Source organism: Lipotes vexillifer, unplaced genomic scaffold (genome assembly GCF_000442215.2).
Source record: "Lipotes vexillifer unplaced genomic scaffold, Lipotes_vexillifer_v1.1 scaffold1073, whole genome shotgun sequence".
Taxonomy (NCBI): Eukaryota; Metazoa; Chordata; class Mammalia; order Artiodactyla; family Lipotidae; genus Lipotes; species Lipotes vexillifer.
In genome coordinates, this window is record NW_006791304.1 from 671,913 (window position 1) to 693,800 (window position 21,888).

The following is a 21,888-nucleotide window of genomic DNA, read 5'->3' on the forward strand; positions in this document are numbered from 1 at the left end:
AAACAGTGGTACACCTATCCAGTGAAATACTACTCAGTAATAACAAGGAATGAGTCACGGATTCAGGCAATAGCAGAGATGACTCTCAAAATGCATTTTTTGACTGAAAGAAGACACACAAAGGCTACCTAATTGTTTAATTTCATGTACATGATACTCTGGAAAAGGCAAAATCATAGGGAAGGAAAGCAGATCAGTGGTTACCAGGGAGTTAGGGGAGAAAACAGGGTTGCTTCCAATGACTACAAAGCAGTCACGCAGAAGAATTTTTACAGCAATGAAACTCTTCTGTATGCTTCTGTTTTCAGTCTTTGCTGTGGACCAAGACAGTCAAGTTGGAGATTTGGTATCCCAGAATCGGCTTGTTTATGGGCATCCTAGCTTATTAGTCTGTTTTCGACCAGCACACCCTGAAAGATATCTACTAGTTGGCATGTCCTACCCATTCATTATGCGCAGGGCAAAGCCTGATCTCAGAACCCCAGCCACTCACCCGGCCTTTGGAGACCACCTGCCCAGAAAAGAGACCTTCATGACTTCAGAGAGATTCCCTACCAGGAACAAATCAGTCACTACAGATCTGAATTTATATATATGAGTAGAATTAGCCATCTTAAAGACAGAAATAACTTGGGTAATTAGAGCAAGTGGTCTCCAACAAAAGTTAATGCAAAAAACAGAAGAGTTTTAAAATAATAACTATTATCTGTAGTGTGAATTAATAGGGCACAGGATGCATAAAATAAGTACAAGCTAATTTAGAAAAAAAATTTTTTTAAGTTCGTGGAAATTAAAGTCATGGTGTTCAAAATAAATTGAAAATCTAGATGAAAAAATAGTAAGTAACCTGGAACACAGATGCAAGAAATCTAATATCTATATAAAGTGAATTCAAGAGATTGAAGCTGATGAAAATTCAAAAAAATGCTAGGGGCTTCCCTGGTGGCGCAGTGCTTGAGAGTCCGCCTGCCGATGCAGGAGACGCGGGTTCGTGCCCCGTTTCGGGAGGATCCCACATGCCGCGGAGCGGCTGGGCCCGTGAGCCATGGCCACTGAGCCTGCGCGTCCGGAGCCTGTGCTCCGCAAATGGGAGAGGCCACAACAGTGAGAGGCCCGCATAACGCAAGGAAAAAAAAAAAAAATGCTAGAAGATACTGTAATATTTTAGAAATTCTTAAGGAAAAAGAACTGACTCAAACTCGTATTCACATAGATAAACAAACAACAAACAGAAAACTGTTTCTGGACATGCAAGTATACTTCCCATAACTCTTCTTAAAAACATTACTCAAGAAAGTATTCCAGTCAAAAAACAAATGAACTAAAGTAAATAATTTTTAAAAAGGGAAGACATAATATTCAAGTAACCAGTGACCTTATAGTTAAGTCTAAATCATTATAGGTGCAGTAGTGGTAAAGTTGAAAAGGATGGTTAGGGAAAAAAAACAGAAGATAAGTGATTTAAAAAGGAAATCAAATCAATAGAACCAAGAATGTGGGGAAGGCAAGGAGTCAAGGTCTCACCTTATTAAATGGAGGTGTGAGGGCAACAGAAAGTCAATTCTACATGGTTTTAGAATTTCCAAACTTGCAGGGGAGAAAAAAAGTAAATATGAATAGGTTAAATTTTCCTATTAAGAAGTAAGCCCTTTTGCAAGCTCTCCTTGTAATGGAGTGATTCTGTATTTTGACTATGGTGGTGGTGACAAGATGTACATAAAATGTCAGAGAACACACATACACACACAAGTGCCTGTAGTGATAAAACTGATGAAATCCGAGTAAAGTGTGCAGATTGTGTCAATGTCAATTTCCTGCATGTACTATTGTGCTATAGCACAGTGTTACCACAGGAAGAAAATGGGTGAAGTATATACACGAGATCTTCCTGTATAATTTCTTTCAAGTGCTTGTGAATCTATAATTATCTTTTTTTTTTTTTTTTGCAGTACGCAGGCCTCTCACTGTTGGGGCCTCTCCCGTTGCGGAGCACAGGCTCTGGACGCGCAGGCTCAGCGGCCATGGCTCACGGGCCCAGCCGCTCCGCGGCATGTGGGATCTTCCCGGACCGGGGCACGAACCCGTGTCCCCTGCATCGGCAGGCGGACTCTCAACCACTGTGCCACCAGGGAAGCCCTATAATTATCTTTTTAAAAAAGTTTTCTAACAATGCAAAATAAATAATAAATAAAGACAAATTTTCAAGTTGGGAGGGGGGAAGGTTTTAAGGAAAAATGAAAGTCTAGCTAGATGATGTTTTACATTTAAAGAGAGGCAAGTAAAGCAAAATGATGCAGAATAACTGAAAGAAACATATGGGCAATAAAGATCTATCCAGTATACACAAAACTGACAGAGATGGCAACAGTAATATCAGAAATCATTAAACAGAACAAAAAAAATTTATATTTTATAAGATTAAAATCCACTAAGATCAAACATCTTTAAGGATGAATCCAACCAAATTCACAGTCACAGTAAGAGACTAATATATTTTGCTTACTGATTTGTCAGTTTTGAGAAAACAGTAAATAAGGATACAGTACAATGAATGTGTCAAACCAAAAACAGGGGAAGGACAGCTTATCAAAAATGTTTTGGGAAAATGTCCATATATTTGAAAAAGTAAATTTAGAATACAGCTGATCCTTGAACAACGCAGGGGTTACGTGCATGGGACCTCTGTGCAGTTGAAAATCCATGTATAACTTATAGTTGGCCCTGCATATACACAGTTCCTCCTCATCCTCAGTTTTGCATCTGCAGATTCAACCAACAGTGGACTGTGTAGTACTGAGCATTTACTATTGAAAAAAATCCACGTCATACTAGCAAATGCAATTCAAACCCATGTTATTCACTGGTCAACTGTATTATCAAAGCAACCTTTTTTTTCTTTTCTTTTTTTTTGCGGTACGCGGGCCTCTCACTGTTGTGGCCTCTCCCGTTGCAGAGCACAGGCTCCGGACGCGCAGGCTCAGCGGCCATGACTCACGGGCCCAGCCGCTCTGTGGCATGTGGGATCTTCCCGGACTGGGGCACGAACCCATGTCCCCTGCATCGGCAGGCGGACTGTCAACCACTGCGCCACCAGGGAAGCCCCAAAGCAACCATTTAAAAAAAACTAAATATATAATACAAAATATCCAATATGAGAATATGTACAAAGAGTATTTTAAAAACCTTGGAACGGAAACTCAGGAGGCCATAAAGGAAGAGAACACAGAACTGACAACATACATATTAAAGATTTCTACATGGCAAAAGATCCCAGAAACAGCATTTAAAAATAAACTATGAAAAAATACTAGCAAATGGTGTACCAGGTCATTGATAGCATGGCATGTAAAGAGCTATTACAAATTAGTAAGAAAAAGAGGAACACTTCAACAGAAAACTAAGCAAAGAATATGAACAGGTAAGTAACAAAACATTTACAGATATTCGACTCCATCAATAAGCAAACAAATGCAAAATTAAAACAGTAAAAATACTACTTTTCATCCATGAAATTACTAAAATGTAAAAAATGATATCATTTTAGCAGTGATTTTTTTTTTCAGGAAAATTCTTCACATGTCTCTCACATTTCTGCATATCCTATAAGCAGGGTCACTGATAATCTCTGATCCAAACTATCCTTTCAAGGGTATTTATACAGCAAACACTGTTGGCAGATAAAGAGATGTCTCCCTCTGGAGTAGAGGGAAGGGTTTTTTTGTTTTTTTTTTTTTTTACTATCCAGTATAATAAAGATAATGTCTCTCTCTAGGGCAAAGGTTAAGCAGGTTTACTTGCAGCCTATTATGAACGAGTCAGGTTCCCTAAGTTCAGGGTTCCTCTCTTGTAATGCAATCTACTGCATGTGCTAGAATCATCTGACCCTCATCACATCACCCTGTGGACATCAGGGTTCAAGGAAATGGCACAAGACAATGATGATCCTCTGGCTACTGTAACTGCTGTGCTTTGTCTCTGACCCAGGATGTCATGTCTTCTACCAGCAACCATGAAACTACGAGCTTGCAAGTAGGGTAAAACTCAGTCTTGACAATTCCTGGCAATGATACAGCAACAGCAGGCAGCATTCTCAGAAACTGTATAAATTTACTCTTATGGCAACCTTTTGAAGAGAAATATGGAACAATCTATCATAATTTTAAAACGTATATAGCCTTTGACCCAGCAATTCCACGTCTAAACAGTCACACTAAGGAACTAAGTAAATGTGCAAATATGTGCACATAAAAGTAATCCCTGAGGCTTTATTTCTAACAGAAATAAATTTGGAATAGCCTAAATATCACCAGAGGATTGGTTAAATAAATTTTGGGTTATTTCTACAATGAAATATCAAAATACTTTAAAAAGACAAAGTTATATGCACTGACACAGAAAGATGTTCATCAATTATTACTAACTGGCAGTTACTGAAAATTATATGTAGTATACTGCCAGTTATGAAACACACATAGGCTTATACACATGTATTTTTAATGTCTGGAAGGAAAGAGAACAAGTGATTAAACAGTGATGATCTCTGGGGAATGGGGTTACCAGATAGGTGGGCACACCACACGTTTACTTTCCCCTTTGGCTATTTCTGTATTACTTGACTTTTTTTTAAAGAATGTATACATTTATTTTATGATCTAATAACATTTGTTAAGTATCTATTATAGCAACACTTGAAAATCATTACATTTAAGATGTTCAGCTGGGATAGTAAAATACAAATGGGCATGGTGCAGTCCCAGGGATCACTTCTATAGGCATTTATCCCTTAGAGCTACTGAAACCAGGTACAGAACATCCTGAGTCACAGCTGATGAGGAGAGACACATTCCACTTACTAGTACACAATGCAAAGTCAAAAGACATGCAGATTTTGAATCAAGCTGCTTTTCTAGGTACATCTCTGAGGAGCAACTCTAACATGGCAAGTTGTGAGTTAGCAAGTGAAGGGATTTACTTAACAATAGTTAATGATTCAACTGACCATGAGAAAGGCAAGCTAAAAAATAATTTCAACAAGACGCAAGAAACTTTAAGGAGGGGGTGGAGTAGGGAGGAAGGGGTAAAAAAGGAAATCAACTTACCCTCACTAAATGTGTCCATTCCAAAAATATTTAGGCACTGTTTGAATCACTAGACACTAAAACACATTATAAAGCTAAAGTAATAAGACCAGCATGGTATCAGTATAGGAAGCCAGAGATTGCTAAACATTAATTCAGAAAAAGTCCCAAGAATATACAAGAATTAGGGCCTCAGATAAATACAGTACTTGCCATCAGTGGGAAAAACAGAATTCAACAAATGATGATGGGGACAATGACTGACAACTACGAGAGAGGAAAAAAAGGGTCTTAATTCCGTCCTTATACTAAAATATAATTGAAGTAGGTTAAAGATTTCAATATGAAGAATAAGACCATTAAAAGTACTAGAAGAAAACAGAGGAGGATACTTATATACAATTCACGTGGCAAAAGGTCTTTCTTCAGAGGATACCAGAGTTAGATCCATGAAGTTAAAACCGATTATGTTGATCACAGCAAAATTTAAGACGATGAGGCAATGAGACTAACCCAGTAAAGAAAGAAAGGGCGGTTTTTGTTAACTGGCCATATTTAGAAGTAAAAGATAACAGCAATATTTTACGATGTCACTGTACAGAGGACTATAATTGCATTACTGGATCACGGCGCTAGTAAAAAGGAATTAACCATCTTACATTGAGCTGACCTCTCTGATTTTCAAGTCCATAAGAGAAGGGAAGAGTATGAAAATGCAGGACTCAGAGAAGCCAAAATCTGGGACAGTAGTAAAAAGAAAAAAAGAGAGAAAGAAAAGATATGGTACTCAGAAAGGAAGTGTGGAAAGAAGGATCCAATTCAATGAACGAGTAGAGCACCTACTACGGGGTGATGCATACTGTCACTAGAAAAATAAGTACATGTCCCTTTCCCCCAAGAACTTAGTATCTACTAAAGGGCTAGAGAAGCACTAATGTCTCAAGAAAATCTCCCTCTACTCAACCAACAGGTACAATATGTAATATAGGACAAGAGAAGCAATGAAGTGAGCTTTAAGTGGAAAAAAATGTACTTATATTCTGAACTTAAGAATACCAAGAAGCAGTAAAGGCAGCTTGTGTCCTCTAACAGACCAAAGCAAGCAAGATCCCCACACCTGCCGTGAGTCCTCCGGGGCATAAAGCCAGACACAGCATCCTTGCCAACGCAACTACCTGACCACAGGTTTATAGCATCTTGACTTTCTAGTTATTTGTATATTTTAATTAGTGACTGCAAGCGAGGCTTTGTGGCAACGAGCATTCGGGAAACCATCAAGGAAATCCAAAACCACTCCCATTGCAAACATGCTGACAAGGAGGCCAAGTGGATGTTCATCATCACACTGTATTCTAAGGATATCCCTAAAACACAGAAACAGGGTTGCTGCCGGGTATCTCGTGGCAGTCCTGAATTAAGACATGGGCCTGGTTAGGTAAAAACCATCGGGTGCCAAAAAGAAATCAAGGAAGCACGCGCAGGAGGCAGCAAGTACACAGGCGGGCAGGTGGCCGACTCGGGGCTGCAGGGTCAGCACTACCCGCCAACCCCGCGGTGTAAACAACCCTGCGCCGCGCGCACTGGGCGACGCCTCACGCCCGGCAGACAGTCGCGCAGAGAAGCAGCGCCCGAGGCAAGTAAGCTGTTTGCAGGGTCACCAGCAAGCCCCGCAAGCGCAGGCGGGCGGCGGGGCCGGTAAGGCCGGGGAGGGACCTCTGCCGGGCGCCCGGGCTCTCCGAAGCGCGGCTCCGCCCGGGCCCGGCCCAGCCCCAGCGCCGAAAAGAGGAAGACGGAGACCCGCAGGAGGGAGAAGTAAAGGAAGGGCCGTACCCTGCAGGGTCCGGTAGAGGCGCGCGCCGTAAGCTCCACTAGCGACCAGCCAGCGCGGGGAAGCCGGGGCGCGTGGGCGACTCCCAGGCTCCGCACAGCGGCGCAAAGGCGGCGCGCCTGGCCGAGCACGACCCGGAAGGAAGAAAAGCAGGCTGCGCGGAGAGGCGGGGCCAGGGGCGGGGCGGGGCCACGGCGGCGTCTGGACCGCCCCTCCTAGGCCGAGGGGAGGAGCTTCCTACTGCCTTCCTTGCCGGAGTCGTACCCTACAAATTGCCTGTTACTCCCCAGAAGGCAGCGGTTGCAAATGTACTGCGGAAATAATCTCTTCCTCTCATCGGTCTGCTAGGACTTCTCCAGTCTAGAGTTGTCGAGTCAGGGGATGCACAGGGACTACTGATGTTTTAAGGTTCTCAGAGGAAAAGTGGAACAAAAGTTATAGGCGCTCTAAAGGCATAATTCACCAAGTTTGCAAACCTCTTCTGTCCCAGATACAAGTCCTTCCTGCAGGCTCATCTCCCTCCCAACATTCCGAAGGCCGTGATCATTACCTCTGTTGAAGAAGATGCTTTCACGGTCTCCCTTAATCATTTTAATGTGTTTTGAGTAGATACAATATTACCCTTTTTTAGTTTGCATATTTATCTTGCATATTGCAAGCTTTCCATTAGGATGGAAGACGTTTAATAATGAAGAAAGGTTGACCTACACATTACTTGCTATCTAATTGCTCCTAAAGAAGCAAAATAATAAGGATATTTATTTATAAATTATATACATGAACTGAGCTAATACATGATGTGCAGTATAAATTGTATATAAAAATGGAAAATTTTTAGCAGAATTGAAGCTTAATCCCCATTCCACCCTCAACTCTCCTTGAGTGTGGCCAGCACTTGGTGACTTGCTTGCAAAGAATATGGAAAGGAGGGGAAAGTAGCTTCATTGTGGAGAAAGCTGGGAAACACTTCCTTGGCCAGATGGAAGTTAACACGGTTAGTGATAAGCCAAGTTGATAACATGTGCCTTGATATGGTGAGAGGAAAAGGGTACTTCATCTCTGTGATAGTCTTCCTCAAAACCTGTAAACCCTGTCTAACCTTGAGAAAACATCGGAAAGCCCAGGTATCCTATAAAAAACCTGAACTAAATGCCAAGTTAATGAAGAAAAAAAAAAGAAAGAAAAACTGAGAAATTGTCACAGACCAGAGCCCTCTCCTTTAGGAGACAGGACCACTAAATGTAACATGATATTTCGAATGGGATCCCGGAACATGAAAAGAACATTAGTGGGAAATCTAGTTCTACTAGAATAAAGAGTGGAATTTAGTTAGTAGTGATGTACCAGTGCTGATTTCTTAGTTGTAACAAACGTATTATTATAACATAAAGTATTAACAATAAAAGGAAAATGGATGAGTGATTAAGGGAACTCTCTGTTTCATCTTTGCGACTTTTCTGTAAATCTCTATTTATTCTAAAATAAAGAGTGTATTACAAATAATAATTAATTGTAAGTAAATGAAACTGACTGTTTATGGTTGCCAGCTAGACTTAATTGAGCTGATGTCCATAGAGCACTCAGACTCAGTCTTACTAAAACAGTTTCTCATTTCTCATATAATTTCTAAATAAACTTTTCATTGAAGTAAAAAATGTCTTTAGAAAAAGATACAAAATACAATGCAGAGTTTGATGAAAAGTGAACATTCACATGTATTCATCACTCACGTAAATAAAAATAATTACTAGCACTCAGAAGCCTCTCCTTGCTCTTCTAAATCTCTACCCTTTACTCCTCTTCAAAGGTAACCATTATCCTGACTTCTAATACCAGAGTTTCATTTTGCTAACTTTTGCCTTTATGTAGATGGATTCATACATTATATGTACACTCTTTTGAATCTGGTTTCTTTCTCTCAAAATTAGGTTTGTGAGAGTTATTCATATTATTGAGTGTAGTGGTAGTTTCTCGAGTTTCTGTTGTACAAATATACCATAAGTTATTTATCTATTCTACTTTTGATGTACATTGAGCTGTTTTTAGTTTTGATTATTACAAGTGATGCCGCTATGAACATTCTTACTCATATTTGTCAGTGCACATCTTTTGCATGCCCTTCCATACATATCCTTTTGTGTGTGTGTGTGTGTGTGTGTGTGTGTGTGTAAGAGATGTAGTAGTTGGTGCTGTTGTTTTTAAAGGCACTTGAAGTGCTGCTTGGAACGTATATAAGGTTATATTTAAGGAAAGGAAAAGACCATGGCAAAGTTCCATTTCTGTGAGTAGATGGAATTTCGATCATCATTGTTCAATCTATCCTCCCTCCATCCTTCTCATCCCAAGGGCCATGCCATTGCCATGCTTTGTTTGCTGGGCAGAAGAGCCAAGTGAGGCCAAGGAAAAGGGTGATACTTATCAGTTCATGATGGCACTGATTTAATGCGTGAACTAATGCCTCGTTATTAAATGGAATGTTGTTTAGAGCTGAATAGCATCCCACGCCGTAACAGCGCTATTACAAATAAAGAAAGTCCCAACAAAGCTTAATTGTGCATAAAGTCACCAGCTCAGCAAGTTGCTTATGATCCATTCTAAGTTAGCTTCAAAAGTTACAATGTTCTGCTCAGACGGGGAGGCGGGCAAAGAAGCAGCAGGTTCAAAACTCTTCTTTGTCTCTAACTCTTGAAACACTCACCGTCGTACCCTCTGCTATTTTCAAGTGATTTTTCTTCATCTTTTTATTTATTTACTTATTTTATTTACTTTTTGGCTGCTTTGGGTCTTCGTTGCTGCGTGTGGGCTTTCTCTGGTTGCAGCAAGCGGGAGCTACTCTTTGTTGTGGTGCACGGGCTTCTCATTGCGGTGGCTTCTCTTGTTGCGGAGCTCAGGCTCTAGACGCACGGGCCTCAGTAGTTGTGGCACACGTGCTCAGTAGTTGTGACTCGCGGGCTCTAGAGCGCAGGCTCAGTAGCTGTGGCACACGGGCTTAGTTGCTCTGAGGCATGTGGGATCTTCCTGGACCAGGGCTCAAACCCGCGTCCCCTGCATTGGCAGGTGGATTCTTAACCACTGCGCCACCAGGGAAGTCCCTTTTCTTCATCTTAAAAAGAAATTTCTACCAGTTATAAACTTTCAGGGCAATGAGTAAGTATGGCAATAAGATACTATACCAGAGAGGCAGAGATGTCATTCAATACGCTGCCAAGAGGACCCAAAATGTCTTCATAGTGAGCTCCCTTAGGTTTTCTGCCATTGGTTCCCAAATAAGTTCTTCTGTCAAGACCTCTCAGAAAATGCAACTCCACACATTTCCTACATAACTCAGCCAAAATAATTTACCCCTCTGTGAAATCTTAAGTTAACTAGTTTGTTGGAAAATGGCATTCAGTCTGTAATATTAGTCCAAGGTGTTTAATTTGCAGGTGGCCAAAGAGCATGAATAATAGTGAAAGTGGTCTATCAGTGTACTTTTTTAAACCTCTTACAGTCTAGAAAAGTTTCACTTTAATATTAATCTATCATAAAATTAGTCTAGAAATCGTCACAGCCGCTAAGAAGAAAATAAGAATTTTAAGCCAGAAGTAAGCCCAAAAGTCATGTAGTCCAAACCCCTTTTTTAAAAAAATTTATTATTATTATTTATTATTATTATTTTTTTTTGCGGTACGCGGGCCTCTCACTGTTGCGGCCCCTCCCGTTGCAGAGCACAGGCTCCGGACGCGCAGGCTCAGCGGCCATGGCTCACGGGCCCAGCCGCTGCGCGGCATGTGGGATCTTCCCGGACCGGGGCACGAACCCGTGTCCCCTGCATCGGCAGGCAGACCCTCAACCACTGTGCCACCAGGGAAGCCCCAAACCCCTTTTTTTACAGATGAGGAAACTGGGGCTCAGAGAGGTTAGGTGACTTCCCCAAATCAAAGTGTCAGAACTGTCCATGAAACTTAGTTCTCTGACTTTAAATCCAGTGGCTTTGGGGTTCTTGCTTTTTGTTTTTTAATGATACCACATTTTCATGTTATTATTTAACAAAAACTAAAGTAATCATGCTTCTATATTACCGTAACCTTGAAAGAGCTGAATACAATAGAAGGAAAATTGAACTTGGGAGTAGGAAGACCTGTCTATCTAGCTCTGCTATGTAAGTAACTCTGTGATCTTAGATAAGTTACAACTTCTCTGAGCTTGTTCTCAGGTCTATGAAGTGTGCCTAACTCACAGGCACTGGAGAGATTTAAAAGAAACCATATATTTGAAAGTAATCTGTGAGCTATAAAGTAGTATGCAGTGTATGAATATTACTAATATTTATTACAAGGTGTTGAAGATCAGAAATTGAGTCTTTCCAGTACAAAATGTCAGAACAGAACCTTCAAGATCATTCTAGTCTAATCCTTCCCATTGTCACCAGAGGTGAGAAAAGCCCAGAAAATGTGAGTAATTTACCCAAAGACTTATGGTAAGTTGCTGGCAAAGCCAAGACTTGAATATAGGTCTCCTAACTTACAACTTCCAATATCTTTGAAAAGTGACTACTAATTACAAACCAGTAAGATGGTTTAAAATAACCAGATAAAACTTTAGACAATCTACACAGGCCTCGAAGGGATATCTTGAAATATTTTTTAAAATATTTTTAAATATATTTTTTAAATAACTTATCTAACTCATGCTGTTTGTGCTGTTTTGAGTTGTACTGTTCTTTCTTCTGTAGCTTGAATCATTTACTTAAAATTTTAGCATTGATAAATGATTCTCACTGGTCAAGAATAATATAGGAGAAATACCACCTGGAGACAGTGGACAGAATAGATCTCTTCCTGAAGTAACTTCACACCTGTGGTTCTATGATGGATGGAGCACACAGCTGTGAAAATGAAGCTTGCGGTCAGGACCTCCACTAAACCCAGTTGAGGCTACAATCCCTCTCCTTCCTACTTTTCCTTTTTGAAGTGGAGATGCTTTTAAAGGAGCTCCTGTGTGTCTGCATTAGGCAGATCCCTATGGTCTATTCACAGAGTGGCATGGTAATCGACAGAAGAAAAGCAAAGATTCTCTGTCCATACAGGTAAAGCAAAAGTGATATGTGACTGAGAGTTTCAGTAGTAATGTTCCATATAATTCAAAGTCTTTAATCCCTTACAACTATTTTGTTCTCAGTGGAAGATTTGAGGGGACTGGATTATCCAGATAAACACTCAGTATTCATTCATTTATTTGTGCTCTGGCACAAGTGTGAATATCCTGTCCCCACTGTAATATAATCTATGTATTTATTTAAAAGAAAATTATGAAAATATGATTTTCTAGGTTATGTATATCCATTGGAACATAAAGAAGTGTATCCTCTTGTTGTTATTGAGCCATCACTATTTTCCCCATCAAGTTAATATAAATACTATCACAGGGACTTCCCTGGTGGCACAGTGGTTAAGAATCCGCCTGCCAATGCAGGGGACATGGGTCCAAGCCCTGGTCCAGGAATATCCCACATGCCGCAGAGCAACTAAGCCCGTGCACCACAACTACTGAGCCTGCACTCTAGAGCCTGTGAGCCAAAACTACTGAAGCCTGCGCACCTGGAGCCCATGCTCCGCAACAAGAGAATCCACCACAATGAGAAGCCCGCACACCGCAACAAAGACCCAATGCAGCCAAAAATAAATAAATAAAATAAATAAATTTATTTTTAAAAAATCACCGATATAGTAAATACAAATGAACCAAGAATAATTATGCATAATTTAAAATGAAATCTTTACAATAATTGGTAAACCTTTATTATAAAGCTTCCCCTAAACCCAGTACCCATTGATGACCTATTTCCTTCATCCAGCATTATCTCTTCTGGATAGCATGTGAGCAGACAAATATCATCTGGCAAGAAGCACCCTAAAAGTGTATCTGTAAGTATCATCCTTTGTGATACTATAACTGTTTGGGATTTCTTGGTTAGAATCCTCAGTGCCTTATTGGGAAAAATTCCTCTATGTTAAAGAAACATAGAAAATAAATTTAAAAGTAGCTTTCTTTTTTTCTCTCTCTTTCTTCTGGTTATAAATTGGTAGAAGTTTTCCAAGTTTTGAAGAGAAATTGACTTTCCTCTTTAATGGGTTCCTCAAAACGTTACCAAGGATAAAGTTCCTATTATACACTATCCTTCTGATATTTTTTTTCTTGCTTATCATTTCAGCCTTTAATGGTGACAGATCTGATTGCTTTAGAGTAAGGGGTCTTTCCTCCAAATCAAATGACTCACAAAGCAAGTCACTAAAAGAAGAGGGTGAGAATCCAGGATGGGCTGCTGGCAGCGTTCCCCCTTCCGCCTGCTTCTTGGTCTCCTGCCCCCGAGAACGCCTGCGGCTGCCAGGACAACACAAACGTCTTGGAGATGGGCCAGACAAGATTTAACAATGGTCAGCTGGGATCAATCAGTTATGGAACCGAGCACTTTATTTACTATTTCCTAAGTAGATTGCTATTCATATAATGTTGGACTATTTTATAGGATGAGAGGTCTTGAGCTAATTTCATATTTGTATGTCCTATTTCCCTAATAATGAATATTTTTCCATAGCCTTTAGTGCAGCTAGGAAGCAAGCTTAATGCAATCACTGAAACGTACCTCTTTAGGGAAACAACACAAGTATTTGAAATTCAGAAGAGTGGGTTTTTGAGCTACTTTCTGTGAAGGTCATATTCTGAAGATGGGAGGGGCCGTTTTTTGGTAAGGACAATATCACTATTTATTCTCCCATTAATAAGAATTTATGTTCATTTAGACAGAGAGCTGGACCTTACATACAAATTGTGTTTGGTGGTTTATTCTATTCCAGTTCTGTCTGTGCTTCTGACTGCAAGTAGGAATCTAAGTAGGCATTCTTTCACAAGGAACACCTGACAAATACCATTTGTTGTAAAAATAGTAAAAGTCACATATGCCAGTACTTTAATGTGAATCTGAGTCTCCTGAGAATCACGTTAAAATACAGATTCTGATTCTGGGTGGAGCTTGAGTTCTGAACTTATAACAATTCCCAGGCTATATGGATGCTACTAAGCCTTGAACTACACTTTGAATAGAAAGCTTTAGGCCATTTCACTTGCGAATATTGTATGTGACCTATGAAGATTTAGCATGACCAAGCACCAATATTACAGAGCAATATCTCAACTTTAACTGGAGTCTTGAATAAGGTAATAAGTGGATAGAATCTTGTTAAATATGTGTGCCACTCCTTTAGATGGTTTTAAATTTCCTTGGGAATAGGGGGAGTAATCTAGATTCTATTTTCATTTTACTGAAAAGGCCAATTCAAGAGAAAAATCTATGAGGTGATAGCCCAAGTGGGTATCCCTTTAGTCTCAGAAGACTGTAGCTGGCCCATCTTTCAAGGTAATTGAGGAAGCCAGCAGGCAGTATTAGCAGAGTTTTGGAGATCGAATTCTGGCATGTACCAAGACTACATGAGCTGGATGAGTTTAGCCTTCTATGTGTCAAAGTTCTCAACCAGTAATGCCAATCTCTAGCTGCTATTCTGCTCTGGCCTGCTTTTGTTTTCACCAAGTGCAAGTGCAGCACAGAAACGGGGGCATAAGAAAAATATCAGATTTGTTATTCACAGCAACAGCTCCAAGCCCAGACAGCTCCAAAGTAAATCTGAACAAGGTCTTGCTGTGACTTTGTGACCAAAGACTTAATGTTCTCATACCATTAGTGGGCTCTGGCACTTTATCGAAACTGTGATATTCACTAGCTACCAGTAATTGCTGATTAATGAGCAAAGTTTTCTCTGCCTTGTCTTCTTCAGGATTCTAATATACCTTCATCTTCTGGAAATGTGTTGAATCAGTCAGTTGACATTCTCTGTGAGCTTTTTTTAGATATTGATGTATCTAAACAGAGGACATCTTGCTCTTTTACCTGTTCCGCTTGAGATGACCTTGTAGTGCTGTATCTGCCTTAAGTTATACCTTTAAGAAAACAATCACACTTTCATGCATTCAGAGAGAGCAATTAACAGACTAGAGCATTTGGGAAAAATTTTTTTTGTTCTGTAATTTTCAAAAGCTCTTTACTTAAGCAGGATACGAAAACGATATAACTAGAAGGATTTCTAAAGAGCATCTAGTCCAGGGTGACAAATGAGTTTCACTTCCAGTGCCGCAGGACAGAGGAACAAGGACAGATGTACCTTTTATTTTCCAATCCAGATCTAGTATCAACCCGAACTTCTAATCTGAGTTTTTCTTTTCTTTCCTTCTCTCTCTCTTTTTTTTTATTTTTAACTATTTCTCTATCCAGACACAAGTACCAACCAGGCCGCAAAATTACATCTGAGGAAGGACTGGGGACATACCAAGAGCCTAGGACAACTCTGCCAATTTCACCTCCCTTTCAGACTTCCTTACCCCTTATTCCATGATTGACCAGCATCTGGGGCTCCCCAGTACCACATACATGGCAAGCTTCATCCTCTAGCATTTTTAAAGGGGTCCATATTATGACTGGGTGCTTTGTGCCTGATTCCATGGTCACAAAGGATCATGTTACAGCACCCTTGAACCATACTGTAGAATGTTTATGACCAAGCCACAGCTCAAAATAGTTGGGTACATAGATTTGTCTCTGGTTCCCATTTACATCCTTTTCCAGAATCAAGGCTTCAGAACTGCTGGCAGGTGCCTCCTTTGCTTTCCACACTTCCTCTTTCATTGCATATAGCACTGGGAGGGAGGCACAGGTGGGTGACAGTACCATTCGAGACCTTATAATATCTTGGAAGCACCCAAGTATAGAAATATATTTTGTCTTGTTTATTTCTGGATTCAGGAGAGTGTTAATTGCAGCCAAGATGTCTAGAGCTGATTTAGATGTCTCTCTGTCAGTGTGACCTTGGCTAAGTTACTTCACCTTTTTGATATTTTGTCAAGTGCGGATAATGGCACTTGCTCTTAAATGTGGTTAATCAAGATATGCAAAAGAACTTTGCTCTCTCCACAGGAAAGTTTCTCGTCTATATAAACACAAGAAATTATTAAGATACTGATATTTTCAGGCTGAGTTAAATGTGATTGAATTTTGCACCATTAAATGTGCATGTTCAGTGATTTCGTTATTGGTGGGCTGATTCTTGGTATGTTAATGAAGACCTATCTATAGTTTTCTTGATTAACTCGTGGCTCAGGACTTGTTACTTCAAGCACTAAACAAGATTCAGTTTTTTGAGGCATTGCATCCAATATCTCAATTATTCATCTTAGGAATTAGTGTAAAATTAGCACAGATCCCTGTTCATATGGAAATAGATGGGTATGTTAATTGAAATGCTGTAGCTGGAAAAAGTTCTGCATAAAGAAAGGATTGATATTAATATCTTTGAATGGAAGATGTATATCATATTGTTAGTAAGGAACAATTCATTCATGTGTACTTTTTCTAAACAATTATTTTATGTAGTTTATCTGACTTCCAAAGTAGAAGCTATTCAGTCTAGCAAATATTTTGAAACAGAAATATGCTAATGACACTTTTTAACTTAAAGTAAAAGCTATGTTAAAACATTAACATTGGGCTTCTTTGGTGGTGCAGTGGTTAAGAATCCACCTGCCAATGCAGGGATCACGAGTTTGATCCCTGCTTTGGGAAGATCCCACATGCCGCGGAGCAGCTAAGCCCATGCACCACGACTACTGAGCCTGCGCTCTAGAGCCCGCGAGCCACAACTACTGAAGGCCTCGCGCCTAGACCCCGTGCTCCGCAACAAGAGAAGCCACCGCAGTGAGAAGCCCGTTCACCACAACGAAGAGTAGCCCCCGCTCACCACAACTAGAGAAAGCCCGCGTGCAGCAATGAAGACCCAACGCAGCCAAAAATAAATAAATTAATATTTTTAAAAATTAACATTTTTTTCTTGCTCCTTCTTGTCATATTTTTTAACACTTTTCATGTTCAAATTTTCACATTCAGCTGCTGTAAGGGTTTATTAATTCTTAATCAGAACCAAATAATTAGGGTACACTTCTACCAACTATCCAGATTAAACACTAGGTGTGTGTGATAAATTGCCATCACTAAAATTCCTTGGTTCTCCCAGGTAAGTCCCTTGAAGCCTTTTCTGAAATTAAATACAAAGTTAAGCCCAAATAGTGGGAACAATAATTTATAGAAATGTGAAGGAAATGAGACACTAATTTACATTGCATGTAAATATATATATATTTTTATACTTACATATATATCTATACACACATACACATACACACCAGACTCAAAGACTCTAATCAGATTTAAATTTCTGAAGCTTATAATCATATATAATAAATACATATCATATAAACCTTATTATACTATTATAACCTTAGTATAATATTTCACCATTCCTTGTCATTTAGAAATTTAACTCAGAAATTTAACTCAACAAACTTGTGTTGTGGATCTCTTATGTGAAAGGTATTCTGCTAAGTGCAGAGGACATAAACACTAACAAAGACCTCACTACCTAGCCAAGGACATAATCCATATGTACAGATACGTTAATCACAAGAAGAGGATTTAAAAGCATTATAAACAAAATTCTGAAGGAGCATAAAGTTGGGTAAGATGCCACCAAGCATGGCTACTTAAAGGAGTTGGCATGTTGAACTGAGCTAAAAAAGATAGGTAAAATTCCAGGGATTTCCAGGCAAAGGCAAGGACATGAAGAAAAGCCTGCAGGGGAAAAAGAGGCAGGAAGAGTTTTGGGGGACTAGTGATAGGAGAGAGCTGCCAAGAGTAGCAAAATATCGCCAACCCTTTTTTTACCCACAGCATACTGTGATCATTTTGCCCCCTTTTTTTTATCAACCTTTTTTTTTTTTTTTTTTCTTGCGTTATGCGGGCCTCTCACTGTTGTGGCCTCTCCCATTTGCGGAGCACAGGCTCCGGACGCGCAGGCTCAGCGGCCATGGCTCACGGGCCCAGCCGCTCCGCGGCATGTGGGATCTTCCCGAAACGGGGCACGAACCCGCGTCTCCTGCATCGGCAGGCGGACTCTCAAGCACTGCGCCACCAGGGAAGCCCCATTTTGCCCCCTTTTGATCAATGTTGTGAAAATATTGTTATTGAACACAGATTGGTATGTGAAGAAATTCTAAAGCAGAAGTGATTTTCTAGGGAGCACATACACTATCATTTCACTTCTGATGGCCTAAGATAACTGAGGTTGGCATTAACTAATACAGTCAACGTTAATGCTCCTTAAGCAAGAGCTTAAGGAGTTCGCAGAAGGAAAAAAGAATCATCCAGCGATACTGTGCTGGCAGCCATCTGACAAAATCGGAGCACAGGGAAAATGATGGGGGGAGGCACTGGAGGCCCCTGGGCTGAGGCGCTGTTGGCTGAGACTGTAAGTCCAGGCCCCCAGTTCCACTTCATACTCCAGTGGAACCCCGTAGTAAAGGGCAGTAGGAGTTGGGGATAAAAACATTGAGCAAATAGTCCTCAAAGGGAGGGGCTTCTCCAACCATTTCTAGCTCAAAATTATGGGATGAGGGGCTTCCCTGGTGGCGCAGTGGTTGAGAGTCTGCCTGCCGATGCAGGGGACACGGGTTCGTGCCCCGGTCCGGGAAGATCCCACATGCCGCGCAGCGGCTGGGCCCGTGAGCCATGGCCGCTGAGCCTGCGCGTCCGGAGCCTGTGCTCCGCAATGGGAGAGGCCACAGCAGTGAGAGGCCCTAGTACCGGAAAAAAAAAAAAAAAAAATTATGGGACGAGGACCCCTATGTATCTACTTATTTGTACAAAGGGCCTGTTTCACTTACTATGACTGCATAACAAATTACTCCAAAAGTTGGTGGAGAAAAACAACAATTTATTATGCTCACAGATTCTGTGGATCAGGTTTTGGACAGAGTATAGTGGGGTCGGCTTGCCTCTGTTCTACACTTTCTGGGCCCCAGCTGGAAGACTTCAAAGCTGAGGGCTGGAATCATCTGGAGGCTCATTCACTCACGTGTCATGCAGTTAATACTGGCTGTCAGCTGGGGCCTGGAGTTCCTCTCCACTTGGGCTTCTGCATATGGTCTCTAGGCTAAAAAGCTAGTTTGAGTTCATCACAATATGGTGGCAGAGTTCAAAGGGCAAGCATCCTAAGGAAGAGAGCCATATGTAGACTATATCCTTTCTATACCCTAGCTTTGGAAGTTATATAGCATTACATTGCAGAAGTGGTTACAAGTTCCTGCCCCAAATCACAAGGAGAAAACAGAGACCCCACCTCTTGGAGGGAAGAATGGCAAGGTTCTGAAGAGCATGTTTGAAGCAGAAATATTGCCATAGCCATATCAGGAAAATCTGCCACAGGGCCTTGGAGAGCTCATACAACCGATCCTGTGTACTCTGTTTCTGCCTTTCTCCTTCCCTTTCCTATACCACTCGTAGCTGTTGCAGTTTCTAGAATAAAGAGAGGGGCAGAGAACTAAACAAGAAACCTAGATGCTGCCTAGGGGAATTATTAATAAAGTTGATTATGGGTTTTCAAAACTCAAACTCAGTATAGATTAATATCGCTGGAGCATGGAGAGGAAAAATGTATTTAGAGAGGTGGCTTTGAGGCAGGAGATAGATGGGCCCTCAGGGCAAAGGTTTGAGTTTGTTCCCTGAAGACTGATATTCCGAGATGAGAACAAGACAATTGAGAGAGAAGGCTGGGCCCTGCCCAGATAGAAGATAAGAGACCACATATTCCTCATTCTGAAAGTCAGGAGACCTGACTACACATGAGCAGAAAAGCTCCTTGGAGGTCAAAAAGGGAGTGATGCCAACTGATGCTCACTACCCATAGGCCTCTTCGGTAGAATCCATCTTGGCAAAGAGATGTGCCCGCACACGTGGAACAGTCCTGAGATATACCAAATATGGACTTTGAACCAGGCAAATCAAAATAATTTGTCAAAGGAAACCTGGAAGAAATGCCCCATAACAGTGATTCAAACTGCCTCAAGGGAGCGACTCTCTCTCTGAGCCCACCCGTGTGTCTATCCACACGTACTGTACTCTTTTTTTTCTCCTAATAAATACTTGTGTCACTACTTTCCATCTTTGTGGGAATTCTTTTTCTGCAAAGCTGTAGGGCCAGGGCCTTGTCACTGACCACTGGTCTAGTGGCTAGGATTCGGTACTCTCACCACCACGACCAGACCTCAATCACTGGCAGGGAACTGAAACCCTGCTTCAAGCCGCTGCAGGCCGAGGCCACCCGAGATCAGTCTGGGATAAATCATTGAAGACTTTATGCTGAGAATTTAGGTTTTCTGTTGGACTCTAGACTTTGTTCTGTGGCAATGGAGAAACAGCTGCATGTTTTTGATCAGGTGAGTAACTTATTTATTTAGGAAAATGACTCACTCTGAAAGCCCTGGGCAGAATGGATCAGAATAGCAAGACACTGGAAACTGAGAGAAAGCAGAAGTTCTCTTAACTGACCCCCTCGTAACTGAAATGTCTCATTAATCTCTGCTCTCAGTGCTGTGTCTCAAATCTCTGGATGCTGAGACCAGGAAGATATACCCAAACAGGCCCTTGTCTTCTTCCTCTTTCCAGATGAGTTGCTTGCTGATCAAGAGTCATGATATTTGTTCCCAAAGTTGTGTATGAACTTTAGCTGCAATTACATAATTTAAATATTTTAACACAAAGTTAATTAAGAGTGCAAAAGGAAAGAGGGTGGTAGTTTCTGTAAAAACGAAACTACCTGCTTTGGGAAAGACTAAATAAGAGTGTAATAAATGCTGTAAGATTAAGGGTGGTGAGACAGGTAAAAGATAGGGGGGAAAAATGAACATCTAGAAAGATTCTATAGTCAAGTTTCTTTGTAAGAGTTTTGCACTTTCAGAGTGTAGCACAGCAAGTAAGAGCCTATAAGCCAAACTTATTAAATCCAATTTCAGTTCTGTTATTTGCTGTCTATGAGACTTACCTAACCTTTATGTGCCGCAGTTTTCTTATCTGTAAAATAAGGTTACTAATAGTACCTACCTCATAGTCTGCAGTAAGGATTAATAGAGTTTAAATTTTTTTAAGTGCATACAAGAGTATCTGCTACATTCAACGTGTTAGAGAAGGGCTGTTATTATCATTATTACTATTATTATTATTCACTATGGATATAGCTTTTAAGAGGACAATAAAGAATAGCAATAGGGCTTCCCTAGTGGTGCAGTGGTTGAGAGTCCACCTGCTGATGCAGGGGACGCAGGTTCGTGCCCCAGTCCAGCAAGATCCCACATGCCGCCGAGCGGCTGGGCCCGTGAGCCATGGCCGCTGAGCCTGCGCGTCCGGAGCCTGTGCTCTGCAACGGGAGAGGCCACAATAGGGAGAGGCCCGCGTACCGCAAAAAAAAAAAAAAAAAGAATAGCAATAAATGGATCAACAGTCAGGAAAATGTTATGGCTATATCAAAAGATGAGTGAGTGTATATTTATATGTTCATAAGGTATCTGAGTGTCATTATTTTTACAATTCCCTGCTTAAACAGACTTAAAAATGACATTGAAAGCCATTGGCCCCGAAGATCTCAGATAAGAGAGCCTTATCTGAGGCTGGAGGGCTCGTGCCAGGTGGGTGACATTAGGGGTCTAGGGAAGGGGCAGGGAGAATGGAGAGTAAGGGTCAGAGAGGAGACACTTGAAGAGAATAGACTTAGCAGGAGAAGGAATATGTCCTGAAGGTTTGAGCCTAAGTGCTTGAAAAGATATTCATCAGAAGAGAGGACCGAATTTTGGGAGGGCGTGATGAAAACACTTTATTTATTTATTTATTTATTTATTTATTTATTTATTTATTTATTTATTTATTTTTAACATCTTTATTGGGGTATAATTGCTTTACAATGGTGTGTTAGTTTCTGCTTTATAACAGAGTGAGTCAGTTATACATATATATATGTTCCCATATCTTTTCCCTCTTTGTCTCCCTCCCTCCCACCCTCCCTATCCCACCCC

General features: G+C 40.8%; 1 protein-coding gene across 1 annotated transcript in view; it reads right to left on the reverse strand.

Moving 5' to 3' along the window:
• The window catches only part of FBXL4 (F-box and leucine rich repeat protein 4), an 80,835-nt gene extending 73,738 nt beyond the window's left edge, over positions 1-7,097 (reverse strand). Inside the window, exon 1 of the mRNA XM_007464303.1 lies at positions 6,909-7,097. The gene's annotated coding sequence lies outside the window, so the exon portion shown is untranslated. The remainder of the gene's footprint in view (positions 1-6,908) is intronic.
• Positions 7,098-21,888: the final 14,791 nt, after the last annotated feature.